The sequence below is a fragment of the Vicugna pacos genome, chromosome 8 (genome assembly GCF_048564905.1).
Source record: "Vicugna pacos chromosome 8, VicPac4, whole genome shotgun sequence".
NCBI lineage: Eukaryota > Metazoa > Chordata > Mammalia > Artiodactyla > Camelidae > Vicugna > Vicugna pacos.
Window position 1 is genome coordinate 44,863,730 of NC_132994.1, and position 23,144 is coordinate 44,886,873.

Below are 23,144 nucleotides of genomic sequence, written 5' to 3' on the forward strand. Positions count from 1 at the left end.
TAACATGGGGAAATAAAAATCATCCTTATCCAGTATTGTTAACATCAATTGAAAGACATACAATTTTTGTTTTCTGAGTATGGAGCAGCTAATATTAACTACATCACATCTTTTAATGCAAAATTCGAAAATCAATTAACTATGGCTTAGTAAATGTAATATTTTCACCAAAAATGCTTTCGGGGTACTAATACTGCAAAGGCAAAGTTCGTGTGTGAACAACTGCAGGTGTTGAGTTTTCAAAGCCTCTAAAACACTTGAACATTGAAACCTACATGGCGTTTCATCTCCTGAAGAGAGATATAGTTTGAGTGGATTCCAGAGTTGTTTGAAGTATGTGGTTTCATAATGCACCAGCATTTCAAATTCAAGATTTAATAATCTCTCACCTGCTAAATCATTAAATGCCCTTTCATAACAGGAAGCTGTAGTACCATTCATTTCAATGGCCGCCATGGGATTATATGGTCTTAAGCCATTGATATTGATAAAGAACTTGCAGAACATCAGGAAAAAAAAAAAAAGGAAAGAAAGATCCTGCTTGGACTTAATATGTTTTTGCTTCTTCAAAAGGCAGGAGAATATTAACTTTAATTTATTCAGTTTTGCATTTTTTTTCAACCTGCAGCATTACAGAATGTGGAAAATAAAACGAATAGATATGCAAAATAGTAGTAAGCTCTTTGTATGAAGAGTGCTTCCTTAATGTGCAGTTATTGATTTTCTTTGTGTGACTTGACTTTGCAATGAATATGATGGAAAGACAAAATCAATATGAAATAAAATTTACATAAGGGCAGTTTTCTGTGTGATACAGATTTTATATGGTTCTAGAGTATTTAGGTTTGTCTTTGGAAAGCAGCTTAAAAAGAAACGTGAAGGTGGGAGGGTATAGCTCAGTGGTAGAGTGGCATGAGGTCCTGGGTTCAATCCGCAGTACCTCCATTAAAAAAATTAAAAAAAAAAAACAACTAATTACCTCCACTCACTAAGAAAAATTAAGGAAAAATAAAAAGAAATACATGAAGTCAGTGGCAGCAACACTGTGGCAGAATAAGGACTTTATTTCTAGAATGATGATAGAGTCCTGCTCTATAATTGCCACTTGATAGCACTGATGGGTTTTAAATTGGGCTGATCTAGATGGGAATACTTTAAATAGTCATGGACCTTAAACCCAGACCTAGAGTCAGTGCTCCCTGATATTTGTGTAAGGTGCTATGAACACAATGTTTCTGTTGCTATTATTTTATTTTAGATACACAAAAATCTAGGATGCAAGAGAGGATGAATAGGTATTAACCGGTCCCTATACTGCGTATGAGAAACCTGGCAGAGAGTGAGGCCATGTCAGGTCTGAAACTAAGGTTTCTGAACTCTCAGCCTTACTCCAACCACCCAGTCTAGATCATCATTTTCCCCGTGACATCCCAACCAAGAATAAGGAAAACAATTCTGATTTCTTAAATCTTCCTATAGAGCCCACATTCCCATCTTGGCTACCTCTATTCAATTGTGACAGGTTCAGACTGGACTGAATTATTTAGCTTCATTACCCCCCTGTGTGTATCAAATGACTATAAGGAACAAAAGTAGGAAATTAGCCACATCTGTAATCATTACTCAAATCAACATCTTTGAAAGTTGATAAAAATGTGCTAATATCATTGCAAAACAAACCAGAAAAGAAAAAAAAAATACCAGTACATATGGACAGTGTTTGCAGTCTAGGAGCCATTCGGTTCTTTTTCAGTCCTGCTCACCAGGACTTAGCATGTGACTGTGGAGGAGTAGTTAAGAATAAGCGGATGAACAGCTGAAGATTTGTTCTGTTGTAATAGTATGTGTTCCTGTGCGAGGATGGAAGGAAGAATGGATTTTCAGGGCCGAGAGTAAGCCAGAAATAATTAGCTTAAGTGAGAAACAAGAGCACATAACAGAGAAACTCCAAGAAGAAAGGAAATCACAGCATCAGAGGGGCTCTTCAAAGTCACCAGTCTGCCCATTTGAGGAGCACTCCCTTCCGCAACAGCCAGGGGAAATGGGCAGAGCTTCAGGGCATGCTCTCCCTTTAGAGACAGCCCTTTGCATTGTTGGGCAGCTAAAAATTACATATTGTTTCATACATTAAAGAAAAACTCTGCCTTCCTGTAATGTGTACCTAATTCTGTGATTCTAGAGTAATTTTCTGGCTCTGTAAACAATCGGCAAATGATTTGTGTATTAATTGATTCATCTTCTCCATCACAGAGTCAATATTTACTGAGTACCTATAATGTCTTGGAAATTATGCCAGGTGCTGCATGTATGTAGCTCTTCTTCCATAGGACAAAATTTCAAATATTTGAAGTCCTATAGCCCTGAAAAAATTTATTTCATTTCTCAAATGATGTAATTCCATGTCTTTCACTGTTCTGGCCTCTTCTGCTTGCGTCCAGTTTGTGAGATGGAAAGGGGGAGGCAATTGCTGGACAAATAGATGATTACTGGACATATCTAGTGTGAAAGAAAAATTTCTTATTTCACGAACTGCAGTATGCCTTCTCACTGCAGGAGGTCACATAATGTGTGTTCAGACATGAGAAGCTCACACTCTGGCATTACCACTTTGTGGTCATTATGCCATTGTTTTGTTTTTAAAATTGCCTCCTGTTGATGCATTTTCACAGTTTATAAATTTTTGAGTGCTTTTGTTTTAAGGTGTATGTCTCTTATGCAGCGCCTGTTAATTTGTCTTAGGGTTTCTGACCTTTACTCTTCATTACAGAGACACCTGCCTAAATGTTTCCCTTTTTTTTTTTTTGTTTACTCAGAGTGAACTTGTCCAGAAACTTAATTGTTTTTCATTTCTTAAGAGATTACCTATTTGAGAAATGTTAATATTTTCAGTTAATAGGCAACGTGTGTAAATAGCTAAACAGGTTTTCAGACTCCTCAGTTGCTGAGTATTATTTTAAATTTATGCTATGTAGACTTTAAAAAGAAATGCTTATGAAAATGGAAAACAGAGGGCTTATGGTCAGGTGATGAAAATAAATCCTTGCCTGGATTAAGTCTCATCTGTATGTGTTGTAAATTGTTAGCGAATGAGCTGATTTCACATATGGCAGTTCTTTTGGGCTTTAAGAACTTCTGGTGCTTATTAATTTTTGTAGCACTTTGTCCAGATCCAAAAGCCCCACCGATAGCAAGCTTTTAGATTGGTGTTGTAAACTGGCAATTTTTTCAGGCTTCTCCTTACCGGGTGCCTAGTTCTAGCCTTTCCTGTGTACAGCTTTTGGTCCGTTTGGGAGCAGGAAAAGAACAACCTAGAATTTGGGATAATGTGCTATCATCATAGTAAATACTATCTGACTATTTTACGGTTGATTAGGCTCACTTTTCTCAATGTACGTGAATTACAGTGCATAGGAGTCCAATCTATGTTGTTTGTGTAGTATTTTTCAATTACTCTCTTGTTCTGAGAGTCCGTATTGGGTAGAAGTGATGGTTAGGAGGTAAGTAGAAAACTAATATTTTACTGAATTGGCCTCAGTTTACTTTATTGAAATGTAAAACATAATTTATTTCTAATGATTTTATTTTTGTTTATAGTTTTTACTTTGTTAGTTAAAAAGTTTTCTCCAGCTTTATTTAAGGTGGCAGTTTTCCTGTAACTCTTTTTAAATGTTGTCTTTCTTTTTAATTTATAATGTATTCTTTTTACTTTTATTCAGGTATAGTTGAGTCACATTATTACATTAGTTTCAGGTGTACAATATAGTGATTCAAAATTTTTATAGATTAGACTCATTTAAAATTATTATAAAATATTGGCTGTATTCCTTGTGGTATGCAATATATTTTATAGCCTATTTATTTTATACATAGTATATATTGTACCTCTAATCCCCTACCCTTATCATGCCCCTCTCTCCACTCCCTCCCCACTGGCAACCACTAGTTTGTTCTCTATATCTGTGAGTCACAGATATTTTTTAATATATTTAATATATTTATGGCATACAGCATAATATTTCAGTCATACGTATACATACATACATTAGTTTTCATATTCTTTTTCATTATAGGTTACTACAAGATAATGAATATAGTTCCTTGTGTTATACAGAAGAAATTTTTTTTTAATCTAGTTTATATATAGTTAGTATTTACAAATCTCAAACTCCCAATTTATCCTTTCCCACCCCATTTCCTTACTGGTTATCGTAAGTTTGTTTACTATGTCTGTGAGTCTGTTCCAGTTTTGTAGGTAAGATCATTAGTCTCTTCCTCTTTTCTTGTTTTCTTTTTTAGATTCCACATATGAGTGATATCATATGGTATTTTTCTTTTTCTTTCTGGCTTACTTCACTTATTTTGTTTTTAGTATTAAAGAAATTTACTGTACTGTTGTTAGAACTCAGCTAACTCATGGTAAATTCCAGATCAGATGTTAGGTAATTATTCATTTTATTTTTACCCTGGGCTTATTCTTGGAACATGCTTAGCTTCTTTCAGTGGGTGGAGTCTAACTAGAAAGGAAGTGTAGCATTGTGGCTAAATAATGGGGCCTGGAATCAGAGTACTTGGGGGTCTTCCCTGCTGTGTGATCCAGTCAAATTTAATGCCTTTGCGTTTCATTTTCCTCTTCTGTTAATGGGTCTATAAGAGTAACTACTTCCTAGCGTTATTGAAAGGATTAACTAAAATAATATGTGTAAATAGCCAGGTTAATGTTAGTTAATATTATTTGTTTGAAGAAACAAGTTATTGAATTCATTCATTTAATTTTGGTTATGGGAAAAATAAAACAAAGTAGATAATTCTGACAATTAATAAAGCCTATGGGTGTTTTAGGTTTTAATAAAATTGACATCTGTAACTATTCAATATAAGCTTTTTTTTTTCCTCTCAGTGATTCCAAGGATGTTATTTACTTGCTTTGTGAGAAATGAATTTTGGTTTTTTCTTTTGTTTTGTGCACTCACCATATTACTGTCTCTAAAGAAAGCCTTTGACATATTTAACACATAGATCAGATTTTTAATGTCCATTCATGGAAGGCAGACATATCCATGTAAGTCTGATCATAATCTGAGAGAAAGAATTTGGTAAAGCAGATAACACATGGACTTAACAATATCAAGAATCTTTTTTAAATGTAAACTATGTTAACATTGCAAATATACAGATGCTTAAGATTCACAGTAACTATGACATTTTAAAATTTTCTTGTCAAGCACCATTCTGTTTGTTTGCAGTTAAATTGGAGAAATGCATTTGACGATTACTTAGGCCAGCGGACAGACGAAGACTTCACCTGTGAGGACAGTCGGAGAGTAGGCTGGCTGTGTGACAGCCAGACTCATCTTGTGAAACTCCACTGCGCCCTTGCTCTCTGCCCTGTCTTCACTTGCATGGCTTAGTGGTATAAACAGCCACTTTGTATTTAATCTTGCATGTGCATATGTGTAGAATATCAGAAGGAACACTGAATTTACTATCTGTGTGACTTTGAGTAAGTCACTTAACCAGCTGAGCCTGTTTCCTTGTCTATAAAAAAAATCATCTTTCCATGATCACGTATCGTAGATTTTATAGTAGAGATCCGAGTTCTATAAGGAGTGATAGGTTTATAAAGTGATGTTATTTCTGAAACTTGTAATCATCTGCAGAATTTATTTTTTGCCCAAGGACTATTTTTTATTTCTATAATGGAGATTGAGCATTACAGTAGAAAGAGACTAGGGATAGAATTAAGGAGCCCTGGATCATTCAGTTAAGATCTGTGTCTCCCTCCATTTCTTCATCTGTTAGATGAGTGGATTGGACTCCATGATGTCTGCTGGTCCTGTCTAGCTCTCAGTTTTAACTGTGATACAGTTTCCTGTTGTCTTCTTAATTTTCCAGGAATTGTTTCTTGCCTAAAATCACAAAATGAAGGAAATGCTTCTGCTCTTTCTACATACTTCAAAAAGAATGAAACTAGGCAGTAATGCATTTATACTTGAAGATCAGATTATATGTATGTGTGTGTATACATATGTAAACTAATACATGTGTGTTTTTACCTGCAAATAAGCCTTGTATTTAGGCTTGATTAATAAGTAAAATGCCGTAATTATTATCTTATTTTATAATTGAAAAAGCATAATAAAGCTAAAGGAAAACATATTTGGGAACCAGAATATAAAATTTCAATCAGTTTTTCATTCAGAATGGAATTTACTTCGATTTTCTAATTACTTGGCTAAGTGACCATAATTTCTATTATAGGTGCTACACTGGGTATGTTTATTGAAAGCACTCATTTTCCTCATAAGTAAAATGTATGTTTGTTAACTGTGTGAATTATTTGCCCTGGAGAAGAAAGAAAAGAAATCAATCAGCTCATGTTTTTATGCCCAATGCAAATTTTGAATATAAAACATTGCATTATAAATAATTTGTATTCAAGAAAAAGACCTCAGGATCAAGCCCCAAATAAAAAATGCTCTGGATCCAGGAACACCGGTGGTGTTTCAGAAACGTCCAAAAGCTATACAACAAAGTGGATTTGACTAGAACTGTTTTCAATTTACACTTGCCTCCTGGGTATCTGTTCAAACCTGCTTATGAATAGACTGAGTGATTTGTGGAGGGGGTTTGTTTTTTGTTATAAGCCGCAGCACTTCCTCGTCACGTTATATATTACGCTGCAAGTTGTCTTCTGTAAATTAAAAAAAGTCATAAAGATAAAAATGCAAACTGGTGTTTGTTACTTTAGCTAGGTTTGCACCTGAAATAGTTCTGAAATCATCACTGTGCGTTATTGAGGGTGCAGGGGACATTTCCGGTGAACTTCTTTCGGCTCTTAGCATTTCTAGGTTGCCTTCTGAACTGTCCGACCGATTGCTTAGTTTTCTTCTCTGATTGTTCTTTTCTGCTCTTCTCCAAGCTCTGGCAGCTCACATCCTATTGATTCTTCATCCTCTTTGCTCGTTCTCTGTTCTGCTCAGGCTTACGCATGGTTGGAGCCATGCTCTAGGAAACACTAGCTCCTTTATGGATGGCTGGGAGAATATTTACAACTGTCTTTGGGACATTTCTATTTAAATGACCCACAATTACCTTTAAGCAGCCTGTGTTAAACCTAAGTCTCTCTTCATGTCTCCAAATTCTTGCTGCAGTGTTTGCGACCTTGGCTTCGTGAGCTCAGAACTGAGTGAGCGTCATGATTTCCCTTTCTCTCTACCTCCCACCAATACTCTTTTCACATTCCCGTTAGCAGTATTGCCCAAAGTTTGCCCCTGGTCTTTATTTTCAAGGTTGTTGCTTTGCTCTAGACTATATCAGTGCTTTTCTGATCTAAATTAGTGGCCTGCAAAAGCTCTCCTTACCCCTAGTTCTCCTCCAGGCCACCTTTGAACATACAGTCAGATCAGCTATAACCTTGTTGCTTAAAAGGTTTGTTTTATCACTTAGTCTTTTTTATTTAATTGAAGTATAGTCAGTTTACCTTGTGCCAATTTTTGGTGTACAGCATAAGGTTTCAGTAATATATATGCATATATTCCTTTTCATATTCTTTTTCATTATCGGTTACTACAATATATTGAATACAGTTCCCTGTGCTATACAGAAGAAATCTGTTGTTTATCTGCTTCACCACTTAGTCTCTAAAGTCCTTCATAATCTGACCCAAATCCATTTTTAACATTTTTTACTGATTTATAATCATTTTACAATGCTGTGTCAAATTTCAGTGTAGAGCACAATTTTTCAGTTATACATGAACATACATACATTCATTGTCACATTTTTTTCTCTGTGAGCTACCATAAGATCTTGTATATATTTCCCTGTGCTATACAGTATAATCTTGTTTATCTATTCTACAATTTTGAAATCCCAGTCTATCTCTTCCCACCCCCCGCCCCCTGGGCAACCACAAGTTTGTATTCTATGTCTATGAGTCTATTTCTGTTTTGTATTTATGCTTTGTTTGTTTGTTTGTTTTTTAGATTCCACATCTGAACGATCTCATATGGTATTTTTCTTTCTCTTTCTGGCTTACTTCACTTAGAATGACATTCTCCAGGAGCATCCATGTTGCTGCAAATGGCGTTATGTTGTCGATTTTTATGGCTGAGTAATATTCCATTGTATAAATATACCACATCTTCTTTATCCAGTCACCTGTTGATGGACATTTAGGCTGCTTCCATGTCTTGGTATTGTAAATAATGCTGCTATGAACATTGGGGTGCAGGTGTCATCCTGAAGTAGGGTTCCTTCTGGATATATGCCCAGGAATGGGATTCCTGGGTCACATGGTAAGTCTATTCCTAGCCAAATCCATTTTTGACGTGCATTTTCCCCTCTCTTGGACCTCCCATTTGTCCTAACATGGAGGAAGCTGCTAGTGGTCTATCAAAACCTATGCTTTTCCTCCTGGACACAGGGCAAGACTCTTAGCATTCTCTGCAGTTCAGATGTGGCCATATGGTTAGGTCCATGGCAATGAAATGGAAATAGAAGTGATATGTAACACCTGTGGGTTTACACTCTAAGACATTTGTACATTCTCTTTTTTCCTTTCCCTTCCTGCTGGCTAGAATCTAAGGCAACCATTTTTGACGATGGAGAAGACAGTGATGCAAGGAATTTAACTGTCTTGATGATTTCTTGGGACTGAGCTGCCTCCACTAACCTTGACTCTCTATCTTGGTATTTATTCTATGGACGTGAAATAAGTTTTTGTTTTTAAAGCCACTAAATTCTTTATAATCTGAGACTTCTAGACAGTATTTCTTAATTTTTCATTCTGTTTAATTCCTGAGAATTCCATATCTTTGCAGAATGGAGATCATCAAAAAGCCTCATATTAGTCAATGAAATTATCACCAAGAATAGTGAATCTTTTTTGGTAGACATGCTTATTTTATATTCCCATATGAGGGATTACCTCTTTTTTCATGATGAGAGACTTGAAACTAACCTGGCCTCGATCACTGAACTATGTCAGATCTCCATCTTTAGTATTCCTGTGTTAGGATATCATTTGCATTGTTTTAAATTGTTTGAACAGACCAAAATAGACCAAGTTTTTAGTGAGAAGGATTCTTATTTCTCAAGTCAAAGTTTAAAACAATACAGGGGGATAGAGCAGCTCTGTTCTACAGGGTGTGTCTTCAGTCTTGTGGTTCTGCATTCTTGAGTGTATTTTCATATCATCACCACTACATTCTCTTGTCGCTTAATGGGAGGGGAGGAAGAAGTGGAAAGGCTCAACCATTCTTGCCATGGCTTGTAATTTGCAGAATAACTTCTGTTCAGATCCCGTTGTTCTGAACTTAATCATATGACTACACCTACCTGCAAGGGAGACCAAGATATGTAGTCATTAACTGCAAGGCCGTGAGCACAGTTAAAGCTTGGTTCATTCCATAATTATAAGGAAAAAGAGCATGATGGGTATTGGGGACAAGCTAGTGATATCTGACATACTGCATGACTGTATAAAATCTGTAAAATTACCTGCTAAATCTCTCCAAAATGGAAACCATTTCTTCTTCTAAATGTTCCTCTCCTATGGTCTATTTGATCTTTGCAAGAAGCACCCGCATCCACCTAGTCAGCAAAATGAAAAAGCCTAAACACCTTATTCCTCATCCTTACATCTGATTCGTGGCACATTGTATTGATTCCATCTCATTAACATCATGTTCACTCTTTTCCTTTCCTCCCCTCTGTAGAGATTGTAGTACACGCCTTCATCATCATTGTCATCATCTTTCTCTTTGACTGTTACAATGACAGGGGATCTTTAAATGGTATTGGGCTTTAAATATCGTGTCCCTCTAATCCATCCTTCAAAACCATCACAATCTTTCTGTTCAAGTATGTTCATTTTGCTCCTCTGTTAAAAGCTCTTTAATGGTTCCTCTTTGTCTATGCAGTAAAATCCAAAATCCTTAGCCAAGCACTAAAGGCTTTCCATGGTCTTACCCTGTGTTTTAGTATATTTTCATCCTGATTACTTGTAATCTACATATTAGCCTTCCCAGAGTCCCAGTTTTCTAACTATGACATGCTGGGAAAATCTCGGGTGAGTTTGCTCACAGATTTTCCTCTTCCTAGAAAGTCCTTTCCTTCTGGCAGTAAACCATCTTTAAAGTCAGTCTTAACATTGTTACTCTTGTGAAGACTTTCCTGATTCCTGTGTGTCTCCAGGTTAGACTCAATCATTAATGTCTACATTGTCTCCTGTACAGTCATTTACAACCAGGATAGTGTTGGTCACATTCATGTCGTGGAGACAGAAACAAGGTTAAGGCTATACGGATACTTATATTATATGTTTATTTTGTATAGATGTTAATGTAAGTATTGGATTCGGGTCTTTTGTATGTATTTATATGTCAGTCACCTCTATTTGACTGAGAAGTCCTCAGGAGAATATTCTGTCCCTTAATCATATATGAAGGCTCAGAAATTAACATAGTTTCTGAAATATAGTAGGTATGTGATAAACGCTTCCTTAAAGATCTAAGAATATACTCTCCAGTACTCTTGGTGGGAAAGTGAATTGGTACAACCACTTCATGAAACAGTCTGACAATGTTATGAAAGTAGAAAGTAGTCTACCCCATGACCCTGTCATATAGCCAACAGAAATGCTTGAGCATGTTTGCCAGGAGACAGGCACAGAAACGTCCATAGCAACATTGTTTCTGATAGTTGAAGAATGGGGAATAAAGCCCAAATGTCTGTCCCTATCTGAACAGATAAGGAAATTGTAGTGTATTAGTGCAATAGAATTGTATATAACAAGGGAAATGAATAAACTGCAGCAACACGTAATAACTTGGATGACTTTCCCAAACAAAAACAAGCAGAAACAATGACTACCTGCCCCCTACAGATGATCCTATGTGTATAAAATTATAAAAGAGAAAGTACAATGTCAGAATTAGGTTAGTAGTTTCTCTGGGAGGTGGAGGAGAGGGTAGTGACCAGGAACGAACAAGAAGTTGGGGTTCTGATTAACTGACAGTTGTATGTCCTGACCTGGTAGTTGGTTGCAGGTTCTTTGTGGTAATTCATTGAACTGTTCTATATTTCTTCAGCAAAAAAGGTTTAAAAGTGAAAGACCAAATGATTAATATGCTAGAGTAAAAAGGATTTAGAGTGGGTCAGTTTTAATTTGTTTCCATGGCTTTCTGAATGGGTGTCCTGAGACAGACCCTCTGAGAGTCACCTTCTCTGAAAGAGGATGGAGAAGATTGATCTCTGGTCCGCAAAGTTCACTCCAGCTCTGGCATTCTAGGCAGAAATTAGAAAGAGGTGAAAGGACTCTATTTCATGTCTTTCTTGAGACTGCCTTTTGCACTAGCTCAGGGTAAATTAATAGAGAAAATTCCAACTTTTTGCTGTGTTCATGCTAAGATCAAGTCAAAGTTCTGAGACGCTTTGACAATAGACAGCCTAAACGATAAATCCATTACCAAGTATATACACCACTATTACTTTGATTGTACTATAGATGAAATAAATTTCCCAGTTGACATAGTAAAAGATGTGCACCTCCCTTCCTGCAGAACACAGAGCACATACTTTGTAGATCTTTATTACTTATAATCTACAAGTGATCACCTGATGGGGACTTTATAATGAGGATAAACTGCTATAAATAGGAATCATCAGCCTTGATAGTTTCAGTCCATCCAATATTTAGAACCAAGCCCAATGCACAAACTCCTCAAAATTGGAATGAAAGTGAAATAATTGTTCTCTGGATCTGGGTAATGATGATAGTCAACACAGTTAAATCATTTCCAAGTATCAGCTCATACTTTCAAATAAAATGCAAACTGAGATAATTTTAGCAATTAGGAAGAAATTCTCAATTATTGGATATCTCAGAAGAATCAAGTTTTGGCCAGAATTATTTGTATAATTATTTTATTCATAACATGTTAAGTGTATATTTGGGTTTGAATTATCCAGATCACATAGTTATTTAATCTGCTTTTTTCCAGTTTTCCTTTGTCCTTTGTTCTCATGGTAGAATTAGGGATAGAATGTGTAAAAATCCTGCCTTTTTTTTTTTTTAAATTATACTGTATACTCAGTGATTAGACCTGACTCCGGTCCTGTCGTCTACAATATATCTTAAAGGAAAATTTTCTGTAAAATTCTGGAAAGCTAGTGGGGTGAAAAATGACTTATAACTATGAAGTCTCTATTTGAATTCTGTAAGTATAGCTTCTGTGGTCTCTTGTTATGTAAAAATCACGTATTAACACACTATTTAGTATTATAAATCTCCTAGAATGATAGAGAGAAATCTTCCCTTTAAATGTTTGTAATACTTCTCCCCTCCTCTGTCAGTCAGTTAGGGAATATATATTGAAAGACTACTCTGCAGACTCTTGGAAGGACATGGATTAAGAATAAGGTATGTCCCCCTGTCTTTCCGCAGCCTCTAGTCAGGCACAGATAAGACTCAGAATTGAAAACAGCCAGAGAACGGAGCAGAAGGCTGTATAGGAACATGCAGAACAAACTATGAGGATAATAGAAATTGAGGAAGGAGGGTAATTAATTACTGGGTATGGTTTCAGCCTTAGCTGATTCCAAGAGGAAGAGCAGCTCTTAAAAATAACCAAGTATATTCTTCCTGAGAAGAGGGGTGGATTCACGGAGGCAGTAGGCAGTCGTATTGATCTTTTCTCTGTAGAGCTTCTGGGGCTGTTCTTACCTTCTCTCTCAGCAGGTGAGGTTCCCTCTTCACTCACTGCAACCTTCAAAGCTGTCTGGCTGAGCTCCTTCATCTAGAACAGTTCAGTCTAGCATCTTCATCCTGACATCGCTCAGTGGTTCCACATCTTCTTGCTCCTTCCTGCTGCTCTTTGAGGAAGAGGTATTAATATTTTAATTCTTGGTCTCTTTTCTTCCCACTTGAAGACCATCCCGGAGTAACCTTTTCAGATTCTTTCATTTCTCACCAGTGAAATATTTACATGGCACTTTGGGATTTAAAAAAATTTTTTTTGCCTTACTTATATGTTCATTTTATTATGACCTTTACTAGATTCTGCTTGCTATTTAGTTAACAGTGGAATTGTAAATACATTCCCCACCGTGAACTCCCTGAGGGCATGTGTTTTCATTCTTGTTTTCCCTCGTGGTACCTTTCATATAGCAGATTGTACTGTTGGATCAGTGAGACTGTACAGGTGCTTGTGGTTCATCATGTTTTTCTTTTATCTTTCCTTTGGTTCATCCATCTATCTGTTCCTTGATGATTCAAAGGATTGTTAGTTAGGTGGTCTAAAAATAATATACAACATTAAGATAGAGGTAAAAACATAAACATATATTGATAATGATCACACATTTGCTTGAAAAAAAAAACTTTAACTTGATTCTGCTGACCCAGCTCACCTCGCCTCTCTTCTGTTTAACTTTATTCTTACCAGGCACATCTTAACAATGTGCAGTATGACTGCAACCTCTGTTTTATCACCACCCACTCAACCTTTAAACTCTCTCTAGTCTGACAGTTTCTGAAAAGCTACTCTCCTGAAATTGCTCCCTCCAGGGTCGCTTATGAATACATACTTAAAAATCCAAAACACTTTGATCACATCACATGCTCTTTGCTCTGTGGCGTACAACACTGTTCTACACAATTCTGACTAAATAAATCCGCTTTTAACTTGGTTTCACTAAGAGTTGCTATCCTAGCCCTCTTCGTACCACTGGCTGCTCCAGCTCTGTTCCAAGGACTGAATCTCTTTTTCCTCTTGCTTCCTAAGCAGCGGTATCATGTAATAAGGCTTATAAGGCATTTGCGACTTGCATTCTACTTCTGCTATCTTTTCTTTATGATTCTGTTTAATTCGATAGAGAAAATTTATGTCCATGATGGTAGCCAGATTTCCCTTCAGTTCAAATGTGCTGCCCAACAGGTCTGTCTTCCATTTAAAAGTCCACATGTATGAAGTGGAGACCTTTGACTTCCTCTTTAATTCAATAGCATTATTGTGAGCCTGCCACCAAGGTTTCAACGTTTGGAGACTTTTTTATTTTTAATTTTTTAAATTGAAATATAGTCAGTTGCAATGTGTCAATTTCTGGTATACAGCATAATGTCCCAGTCATGCATGTATATACATATATTCATTTTCATACTCTTTTTCATTAAAGGATATTATAAGATACTGAGTATAGTTCTCTGTGCTAGACAGAAGAAACTTGTTTCCTATCTATTTTTATATATAGTGGTTTTTATTTTTCCTTTCCCTGCCGTTTTGAGTCACCAGGGCTTTCTTTAGATGCCCTTTTCCTTAACTTCTTCCTTTTCCTTCTTCCCTTTGTACTCACATTAGTGAAGAGACGTCTTCATTCCTCACTTTTCTGTTACAAACATTTCCAATGGGTCTTCCTGCATTTCTGTTATTTACTTCAATCGGGATTCTACATATTAAACTTCGAAATCTCTCCCTCTTCAAGTTCTTTACTGTCTCTGTTGCCTACACCAGCAGTTCTCAGCCCTGATTATCACATTTACCTAGGCAGGGCCATCTCTGTAATTTGTAAGACCCTGTGCAAGATGAAAATGTGGAGCACCTTCTTTAAAAGCAGAAAAAACAAATGACATTAAAGGAACTAGACTGTAAAACTTTTTCTGTTCTTCCATGTTCTCTCAACTTGTCATGGTGTTTTTAAAATTTCTATTTCATGTTGTGCTAGGTAAAGAAAAATTAAAATTGCAAATTATTAGCATAGATTTTACTGGTCATCTTTCTATTGTAAAATGACAGTTTTAAATGCCAATATAAGGCCGTTTAACTCATATACAGAAACATTGATGACAAACGTTACACAATTTGTGTTTTGTGGTTTGTGTGTGCATATGTATTTCTTCCTTACCAGAATAAGAGAAATGGCTAAACAAAACTCACTCAAATGCTTTTATTTAACTTTCTGAGACACTTGCGTTTTACTAACATTCTCATTTGGATTAGAGATGAATAAGGAAGGACTGAAAGGAAAGGAAAGCATAGGTTGCCCTATCACCTTCTTTCCTCCTGTGTCGGCATTTTCAGTGTGAATGGTTGACTAATACAGAGAAGTAGTGTGAACAAGAAGGGATATGACAGGGTCCCTTGATGGTTTCTGTTGCTTAAATGCCTTTCATTGTGTTCTTCTGCCCACATGCAAATTCTGATTCAAGCAGAAAACATGGCCTCTTGGGGGCTGTCAGCACCACCATGCACTCAGTCATGGATGGAGTCGGATTACCTATATTTGCTTTGAGTCTTGCTGAACTCCCATACATTTTAGGTCCCCTGGAATTCAGCACTCATGGGCCATTGGGAACTCTATATATGTGTGGAGTGACAAAAAATGGCAGCAGATAAAAGATTGATAATAAAATTATTAAGAATTTCATGGTGGCTATGGCAAAGTCTTAAACTAAGAATGGGACCCTGTGAGACTGCTTAGGTCACATGCTCATAAAGCTGGTTTTATATCTGTGGGTCATTTTAAAAATAGTCTCCAGTCCCAGCCTCTGGGAATCAGAATCTCTAGAGTAGATCCTAGACGTGAGTAGTTGAAATTAACAACAGCAACTTCACAAGTCATTCTGTGAGCTGATGTAAAAGTCCATATTCTCTTAGGCTAGCATTGAAAGGTCTTTATAATCAGTTCTTTAACTGCTTAATTTTATCATACTCTTCCCTGCTTTGACTTCCCCCCTTTCTGTGACTAGGACTGTTTGATGTCTGGTTATATTTCCTGTTTTGGTTTACCCAGGATGGCTCTCACCATTATCTCCAATTTCAGTGTTCACTCTCTTCTCATTACTAATGAGCTTTGTACCATCCTTTTTCTCAAACACATATCAAAGCCTAACTTCTCTGTAAAATCTTTTTCCACTACTCCAGCCCATGGTGAACCCTCCTTGCCTCCGTTTTTATAGGTCTTATGTTCTAGGCCATTTATTTTATGTGCAATATTCTACAGTGGGCCATTACTTACCCTTTTATGTGCATGTTCTTTCTTCCTCACTAGATTCAATGTGTCCTGTGCACCTGATCTTCCGTTGAGGTTTAAAATAGCCATGCCGGAGTCTCAGAATTGTGCTTGTTCCTAGAAGATCTTAAAGAATAAATAAGTCTAACAAATAAGGTAGCTTCTGTTTCTAAGTTTGATGGCACCCACGTCCTTTTCAGAAAGGAATTGTCACTCAGAATTGATTTTTGTCAGTCACTATAGCAGCACTTTTTAAATGAATTATTTTCTGAAATTTAAATAAAATCATTGAAATTCAACTGAAATGTGATGCTTGAGCAGTACTGTCACAAGTCTCTGCAAGAGTTGTTAAATCTGTTATCTACAAGGTTCCTTCCCAGCCCCTGCCTGCAGGTAACATTTGGGTGGTTTTCCTAAAAGGTAAAATTTTCAAAAAAATTTACAATCACTTTTCAATGAATTAAAAAGATAACTTTATCAGGCTTGTTTCTACAAACTTGATTTAAAGCCAGAAGAAACAGATATAATTGGAATAGTTTTTTCCTATCTTTCTTGATTTTTAGCTGAAAACAAGTGGCAGGAACCTGATGAAATAATGTTGAGGAAACTTACGCAGTAATGCCTTTCCTGGGGAGGAAGTGAGAAGTTGTGAAGCTGTGTCCAAGTGGTTCTCTTACAATTTCTATAATTACTGTCAAAGCCATTGTATTATAAAGTGAATTTGAAAATTAAGGTATGTTCCTCTCCAGCAAACACACACACACATTGCATGCATGTGAAATTCTTATGATGAATTAATTAAAATATCTCATCTTTTGATAAATTATCAGCATATCTAGTTAATGCCTAAGACCTCCCTCTAGTTTGAAAGTTATCTTATGATTCTATGTTTGTGTAAGTGTAGGGGTAGATTTTTTAAAGCTTAGTCCTAAGAAAAATCTTACTACATATCACTTAGAAGAAAAGGTTTATTTTTTGAGACAGATATGTTCTAATACTATATCAAATTTAGAAAAAATAAGTTATATTTTTACGTATCAGTTACCTAATGTCATCCAATTGTATAAATAAAATATCTCTGAGTTCTGGTAAGTACAGAATTCTCTTCTATTTAAATGTTAAATGCAATTGTCTACCCATGTAAGTTGTGCTATATTGATGAGTGCCAAAAGCATCCTGGAAAGTTCTTTTGTGATTTTTCTCCTCGATCATTTAGGGAGACTGGTGGACGGTCATACTAGCTATGGCTCTGCTTTTGTTCATCCTTTCTTTAGGGGGAAAAATAGACAAGAAAAAGAGTGAAAAGAAACACATCCTTACCATGGCATTTTATGATATTTTTACATTTGAACATCTGGAAAGCCTAATGAAACAGTGACAACCAAATTGACAAAGCTGCTGACTGCATCCACGGTCACACACACACACACACACACACAAATACAGGCACTAAAAGCACCACTTTAATTCTGAAAAGCTCAATAGAGTTTCTCCCCATTTTGGCCTTGAAGATAGAAAAGGAAGCCACATTTATTTTGAAGATGCATTCTGAGTATTGTACATCACACACATTGGAAAACAACAGTTCTAAAGAAAGGAACAACAGTTCTAAAGAAATTACAGGAAAAAGTGAAGAGAGCAGCTGCAGAACCAGCTCTAATTGCAAATCCTGGATGGATTTGATAATCAAATGACTCCTCTGCATAAACTAGGAGTAAAATAGCAAAACATTAATTACTCCTATTATCACTTTTATATATTGAGATGTAGAACAAAATAAATGCATAAACCATTTTAAGGACAGAAATCTAAAGGAAAAATAAAATTTCCATATGGAAATATCTGCAGTGGTGATGAAAAGATGTTGCAGGAAGAAATGACTCCTAAAATAAAATGCTGACAGAAATGAAATAAAAGTTACAGATCTACAATATGCTGTTATTTAAAGAAGTTATTCAATGAGGTAATAATAAAAAGATAGTATTTTAAATGTTTAAAGGAAGGCAACATTACAGAGTGTCTTAGTCTATTAGGGCTGCTGTAACAAAATGCCACAGCCTGGGTGCCTTATGAGCAACAGGAGCATATTTTCCACAGTTCTGTACAGGTGGGAAGTCCCAAGTCATGATGCTCGCAGGTCGCCTTCTGGTAAGGACTCTCTTCTGGTTCATAGTCGGCACCTTTTTGCTGTATCCTCACGTTGTGGAAAGGACTAGTGAGCTCTGTGGAATCTCTTTTACAAGAGTGTTAAGCCACCCTCATGACCTAATCACCCCTGAAGGCCTCGCCCTCCAACACCATTACATTGGGCATTAGGATTCCAACATGTGAAGTTGAAGGGGCACAAACATTCAGACCATAGCTGAGGGAAATGACCTGGCTAATTGGCAGGAATTAAACAAGACTTCTGGTGTAAGGGCTAATTGTGCTAAAGTACTGTTATTTGTGTGGCAATACATTTTATGATTTACCTCTAATTGTGTCTGAAATTTAATGAGCTATGTTCCAGTGTGAGCGATGACAGGGGAACAAAATGAATTGATTTTATAGAACATGGTCTTTAATATTGTAATTCTGGAAGAAATAACTCTTTGATCTACCAGTTTTCTGAAATGGAAATCTGTTCATGAAAAATGGGGGGGCATTCTTTTATCGTTGCTAGAATCTGCAGACTGGTTCCCAGGTAAGTTCTAGAGAAATCACAGCTAGCTCAGTGACGGTGGTATACCCCCCCACCCCCGCCAACAGTAGCCAATTCTCCATGACAAGGAGCAGCAAACCATTGCTACCACCATCATCACCACCACAAAAGGCTTTGCTGTTCTGACATGGGGTCCTTGGAGATGTGTGTTATATTGATTTTTCAATAAGAATGTTTTGATATAATAGTTCTCTGGTCCTTGAGAAGCCCCATGTCTAGTCCCTGATCCATACATCAGAATCACCTCCTAAACTGTTCTGTAGATCATACTTTGAGCTAGAGCAGATTTATCATTAAATCCAACTTAGCTCTCACTGGAACTATTTTGATTTCTAGGATTTCTTTGTTGATAAGAGGCACAATTGGATCTTGAATCTAGGTATTCCAGTGCCAAATACTGTAAGCTTTCATTTACTCTGCTAGTCAAATTTGAACACTTTCTTTTAAAATTTGAGATTTAGACAACTCTTGGAGAGTGGATTGTTCCAATTTATATATTAAAACCATTAAGAATACACCATTGCATATGAAAATAAGGATGCCATTTCCTAAAAATTGGTCAGTGACCACCCAAGGACTAAGAAATGTTTGGTAGGATCTTGTATTTCACATTATGAAGACTTGACGATTCATGGATATAGACAGAAAATACCTGTGTTCCTTTGACCCATGGACTCAGAGCTGGAGGTGCCATTAGGTGGTAAACTGTTGATTGCTAACTTGATACTCATTTCCACTGTCTTCATTCTTAATTGAACACAATTTGTTTTGGGTGGTAATATGCCCGACACAAGCAATGGTTTGTTACCTGTTTCAGTTCATCTGCATGATGTTTTTCCTAATTTGTGCAGCCTTATTTGCAGGCGTACATGTCCATGTGACCCCGTCTGGCTGCTGGATGGGTTTCTCAAGGAGTATTTGTCTTCTAGATGAAAGGGGTCAGATGTGGCCAGCACTGTCATTTCTGCTCCCCTGTCTAGTGCCTTGAACATAGGTCTGACGTACGGAGTTTTATGAGGAAACAAATTGGAGGAAAGGCCAAGAGAATCCCAGAAATCTCAGCTTTGATATTTTTGAGTTGCTAAACTAGAACAGCAGCCACCTAGTCTTCTTTTGTGGAAAAATAAACCCTGATTTGTTTAAGGTACTGTTAGCTGGGTTTTCTGTTGCTTATAGCCAAAAGCATTCCTAACTAAAATCACATGGCTTAGAATTGAATAAGCTCATTTCTAACACTAAGGGAAGAGATCAAAGGTAAAGGATAAATGTCCTGAGAACACACTCTAAAGATTGTTGTGATTTCTTAGCAGTTGATTTGAGCGCTTTGTACTTCCCTAGGATTGCCCTTACAATTCCTTAGTCCAGCGCCCAGGGATGGAACCATCTGTGGTTGCCATGAAACAAAATTCTTTCACAAGGGCAACCATTAAAGAATGTAACTCTTTTTCTGAAGGAGACTCAGAGGATGACCTACATCTGCTGACTACTGTAGACCTGCCTGATACCAAGTGTCCATCTATTAAATCATGGAAAATTATGAAACCTGTCTAATTCAGACAGGCTCTGCTGGACTGATATATTAGGACTTAGACAGTAAAAGTTTGTGAAGGAAGAGTGAGCATTGGCTATGCAGAACGGACCCACGTGGATGGTTAATTCTTAGAGGAGCAGTTATGACCAAACCAAACTCAGGTCCACACTGCTAAGCAAAGACAGTTTGCTGACACCTGGATGTGGGGAAGGAAAGTACAGCATTTATTGCAGGGACCAGCAAGGAGTAGGGGCAGCTCATGCTCAGAAGACCCAGACTCTTCGATAGTTTTCAGGGGAACGTTTTTAAAGGCAACATAAGGGTCTGAGGGCTGCAGGATTCATGACCTTCCTCTGATTGTTTGGGGGATGGGTAACAGGGTGGTGTTTCAAGAATCTCAGTCACCACCCCTCTGGTTCCAGCAAGCCTGGAGTCTAGTGCTTGTGTTAGCATGTAGTCACCATCCTCCACCTGGGTGGAGAGGGTAGATCTTACTTCCTGAAGACGACTCAGAAGAGATCTGTCAGATTGTCATGTACATCCTTTGAGAAGGAACTGTGTGTCTGTTTTAGCTGAACTATTGTCATTACTTTTTTCTTTTAACTGCTTTTCCTTTGTTTCTGCATTCCCTCACTTCCCTAATTAGTAACTGCCTGTGGCTGCTCTTTGGATCTCAAGGAACCTAGGAGACTAAAGCCTTCTTCTACGAACAGGAAACGGGGGACATGGAGCAACTTTTGTACCCAGGGGTGCCCCATAGGATGCTGCTCAGTTTCACAGTCATCAATCTGCCCAGAGTATCAAAAGAATATAGTAAAGTCCAGGCTTATCTATGAGGAAATAAAGTTTTGGTGGCTAGGATAAAACAGAAGTAGGTTCCATGAATGAAGCAGGCAGTGGTTCTGGGATGTCAGGTTGGCGTTGTAGCTATAGTTCATTTCCCAAGCAGATCACCAGGCAGACTTTGGAAATTTAAACAAAAGCATCTAGATAATGAGTTAAAATGTCTGGAAGGATCTAGGTAGACTGTTAAGGTTCCGACCAAGAGAGTTTGGAATCTGGATAGGTCCCCAAACTTGATGAAGTCATAGAGTGTCAACCAGGAAACTGGACCAGAGCCCAAAGATACAGTAAGTTACCTGGGGAGAGTGGTGATGGTGGTCACAGGGGGCTCTCAGCACACAGATACCAATTGCTCAACAGGGCATAGAAGACATTAATACACAGAGGTACATAAATACCTTACCCTCACACTTCTAGGTAACACTAGAGGGGCCACTTCTGTGTTCACACAGCCAATTTTCTGTGGGGAGTCCATTCCACGGAATGGGGTTGCTAACCCAGCACTGCTTGTGTAGTTTATACATAGGCTGTTGGCTTCCATACGTTTTAAAATGTGACCCATGGATAGACATATGAAATTACAAGACATAAACTAGAAGTGAAGCAAGAATTGCATGGCAATAGTTAACTTTACTGTGAGTGAAGTCCTATGATATTTTCATCTTATTCAATTGTATTATAATATTATGTGGGGGAAAAAAAGAGATCTTGATCCACAAAATTGATTTCATGACCCACTAATAAGTCGGGCCCTACAGTTTGAAAAGTCTGGCTTAGTTCCTATGACGATTTATTCTGGATATGCGATTTTGGCGTTCTCTCTTCAGTTTTCTTTGGTTCCTCGAGTTGGGATTCCTCCAGCCACTGTTCCTGCAGCTCCAGGAGTCTGTGGTGTCTTTCATAAGCTTTCCCAAGAGGCTCTCCCCAGTCCTGAACTTCCTGAAGATCTTTACCTAACGTTTCCTCAACCATTTCCTGGAAGGAACCTGGAGCCATCTTAACACAGTTGACGACCAGTGCTATGCACTTTCCTTGCTTTCTGTTAGCAGATCTAGTCTGTATCTGTCTGTCATTAATAGGTGCAAACTGCTTGTCAGAACACGAAGTAAGTGGCGGGAGAGACACATTAGCAAGAGAAACACACGTTGAAGGAAATACTCCACCCAGAATAAAGTTGTGGGGCCCTATTGACTGAGAGTGTTAGCAGTCTGGTCCTCATGAGCCAAAAGTGACAGTCTGCCAGGCTAACTACCGTTGGCTGAAATAGGCAGAAATGCTTAAAGCACAGGAAACACTCACATAAGCTGTGCACTGCATGGCTTCCATTTATATATACGTATGGAGTTTTTTAGGAAGGTATTTCAGAGTCTAATATTAAAATTATGCAGCACAGCAGTTTTAAGCAGAAGGTTTATTTGATCTGCCCTGCCGCGCTGTAACTTCTGGGATCAACATCTTCAGGCATTTCTTACTCTGCTTCAGAGTTCAGAGAGGAGTCTGAAGAGGGAAATGAGAAATTCCCTGGTGATTTCCTTTCTGCTGTCAGATTTTAGACATGGATGCATGAAATGTTGCTGGACGCTCCTTCTCGTCCCGAGGCCGCCTTTGCAGAGTCTGTCCTTGGCTTCAGCTTCAGTTTGACCTCACCCTACTCTGTGGTTCTGAGACCCACCTGAAAGCATCAGAACAAGATGTGGTACTACAAAATAGCTAATTGACTTCCGCTAATATCATCACTTTATGTGTGTGTATAAAGTTTGATCACTTTCTCATTTTTTATATATTACTGGTGCATTTTTAGAAGACCTGTCCCAGTGGCTTCCTGGTCTGAAATTTGTTACTGATTAGCACATGAGAAGTTACTTTCCTGTTTATGAGTCGAAGCAAAAACCAAGCATTTTGGAACAGAATGTTCATTTACCTTCTAAACCCGTATACACACACACAAACACACACACATACACCGTGCAATAAAGCCATGTATATATATATACACACACAGTGCAATAAGAATAACCAAAATAATAACTGATATTAATAGAAAAAGACATACAAAGA

General features: G+C 37.4%; 1 protein-coding gene and 1 long non-coding RNA gene across 2 annotated transcripts in view; both read left to right on the forward strand.

The window, feature by feature from the left end:
- The window catches only part of NKAIN2 (sodium/potassium transporting ATPase interacting 2), an 865,819-nt gene that overhangs the window by 101,048 nt on the left and 741,627 nt on the right, over nucleotides 1-23,144 (forward strand). The window lies entirely within an intron of this gene.
- LOC140697872 (uncharacterized) lies at nucleotides 21,395-22,858 on the forward strand. The gene is made up of 2 exons (XR_012075250.1): nucleotides 21,395-21,472; nucleotides 22,633-22,858. It is a non-coding gene; the product is annotated as an uncharacterized lncRNA (long non-coding RNA).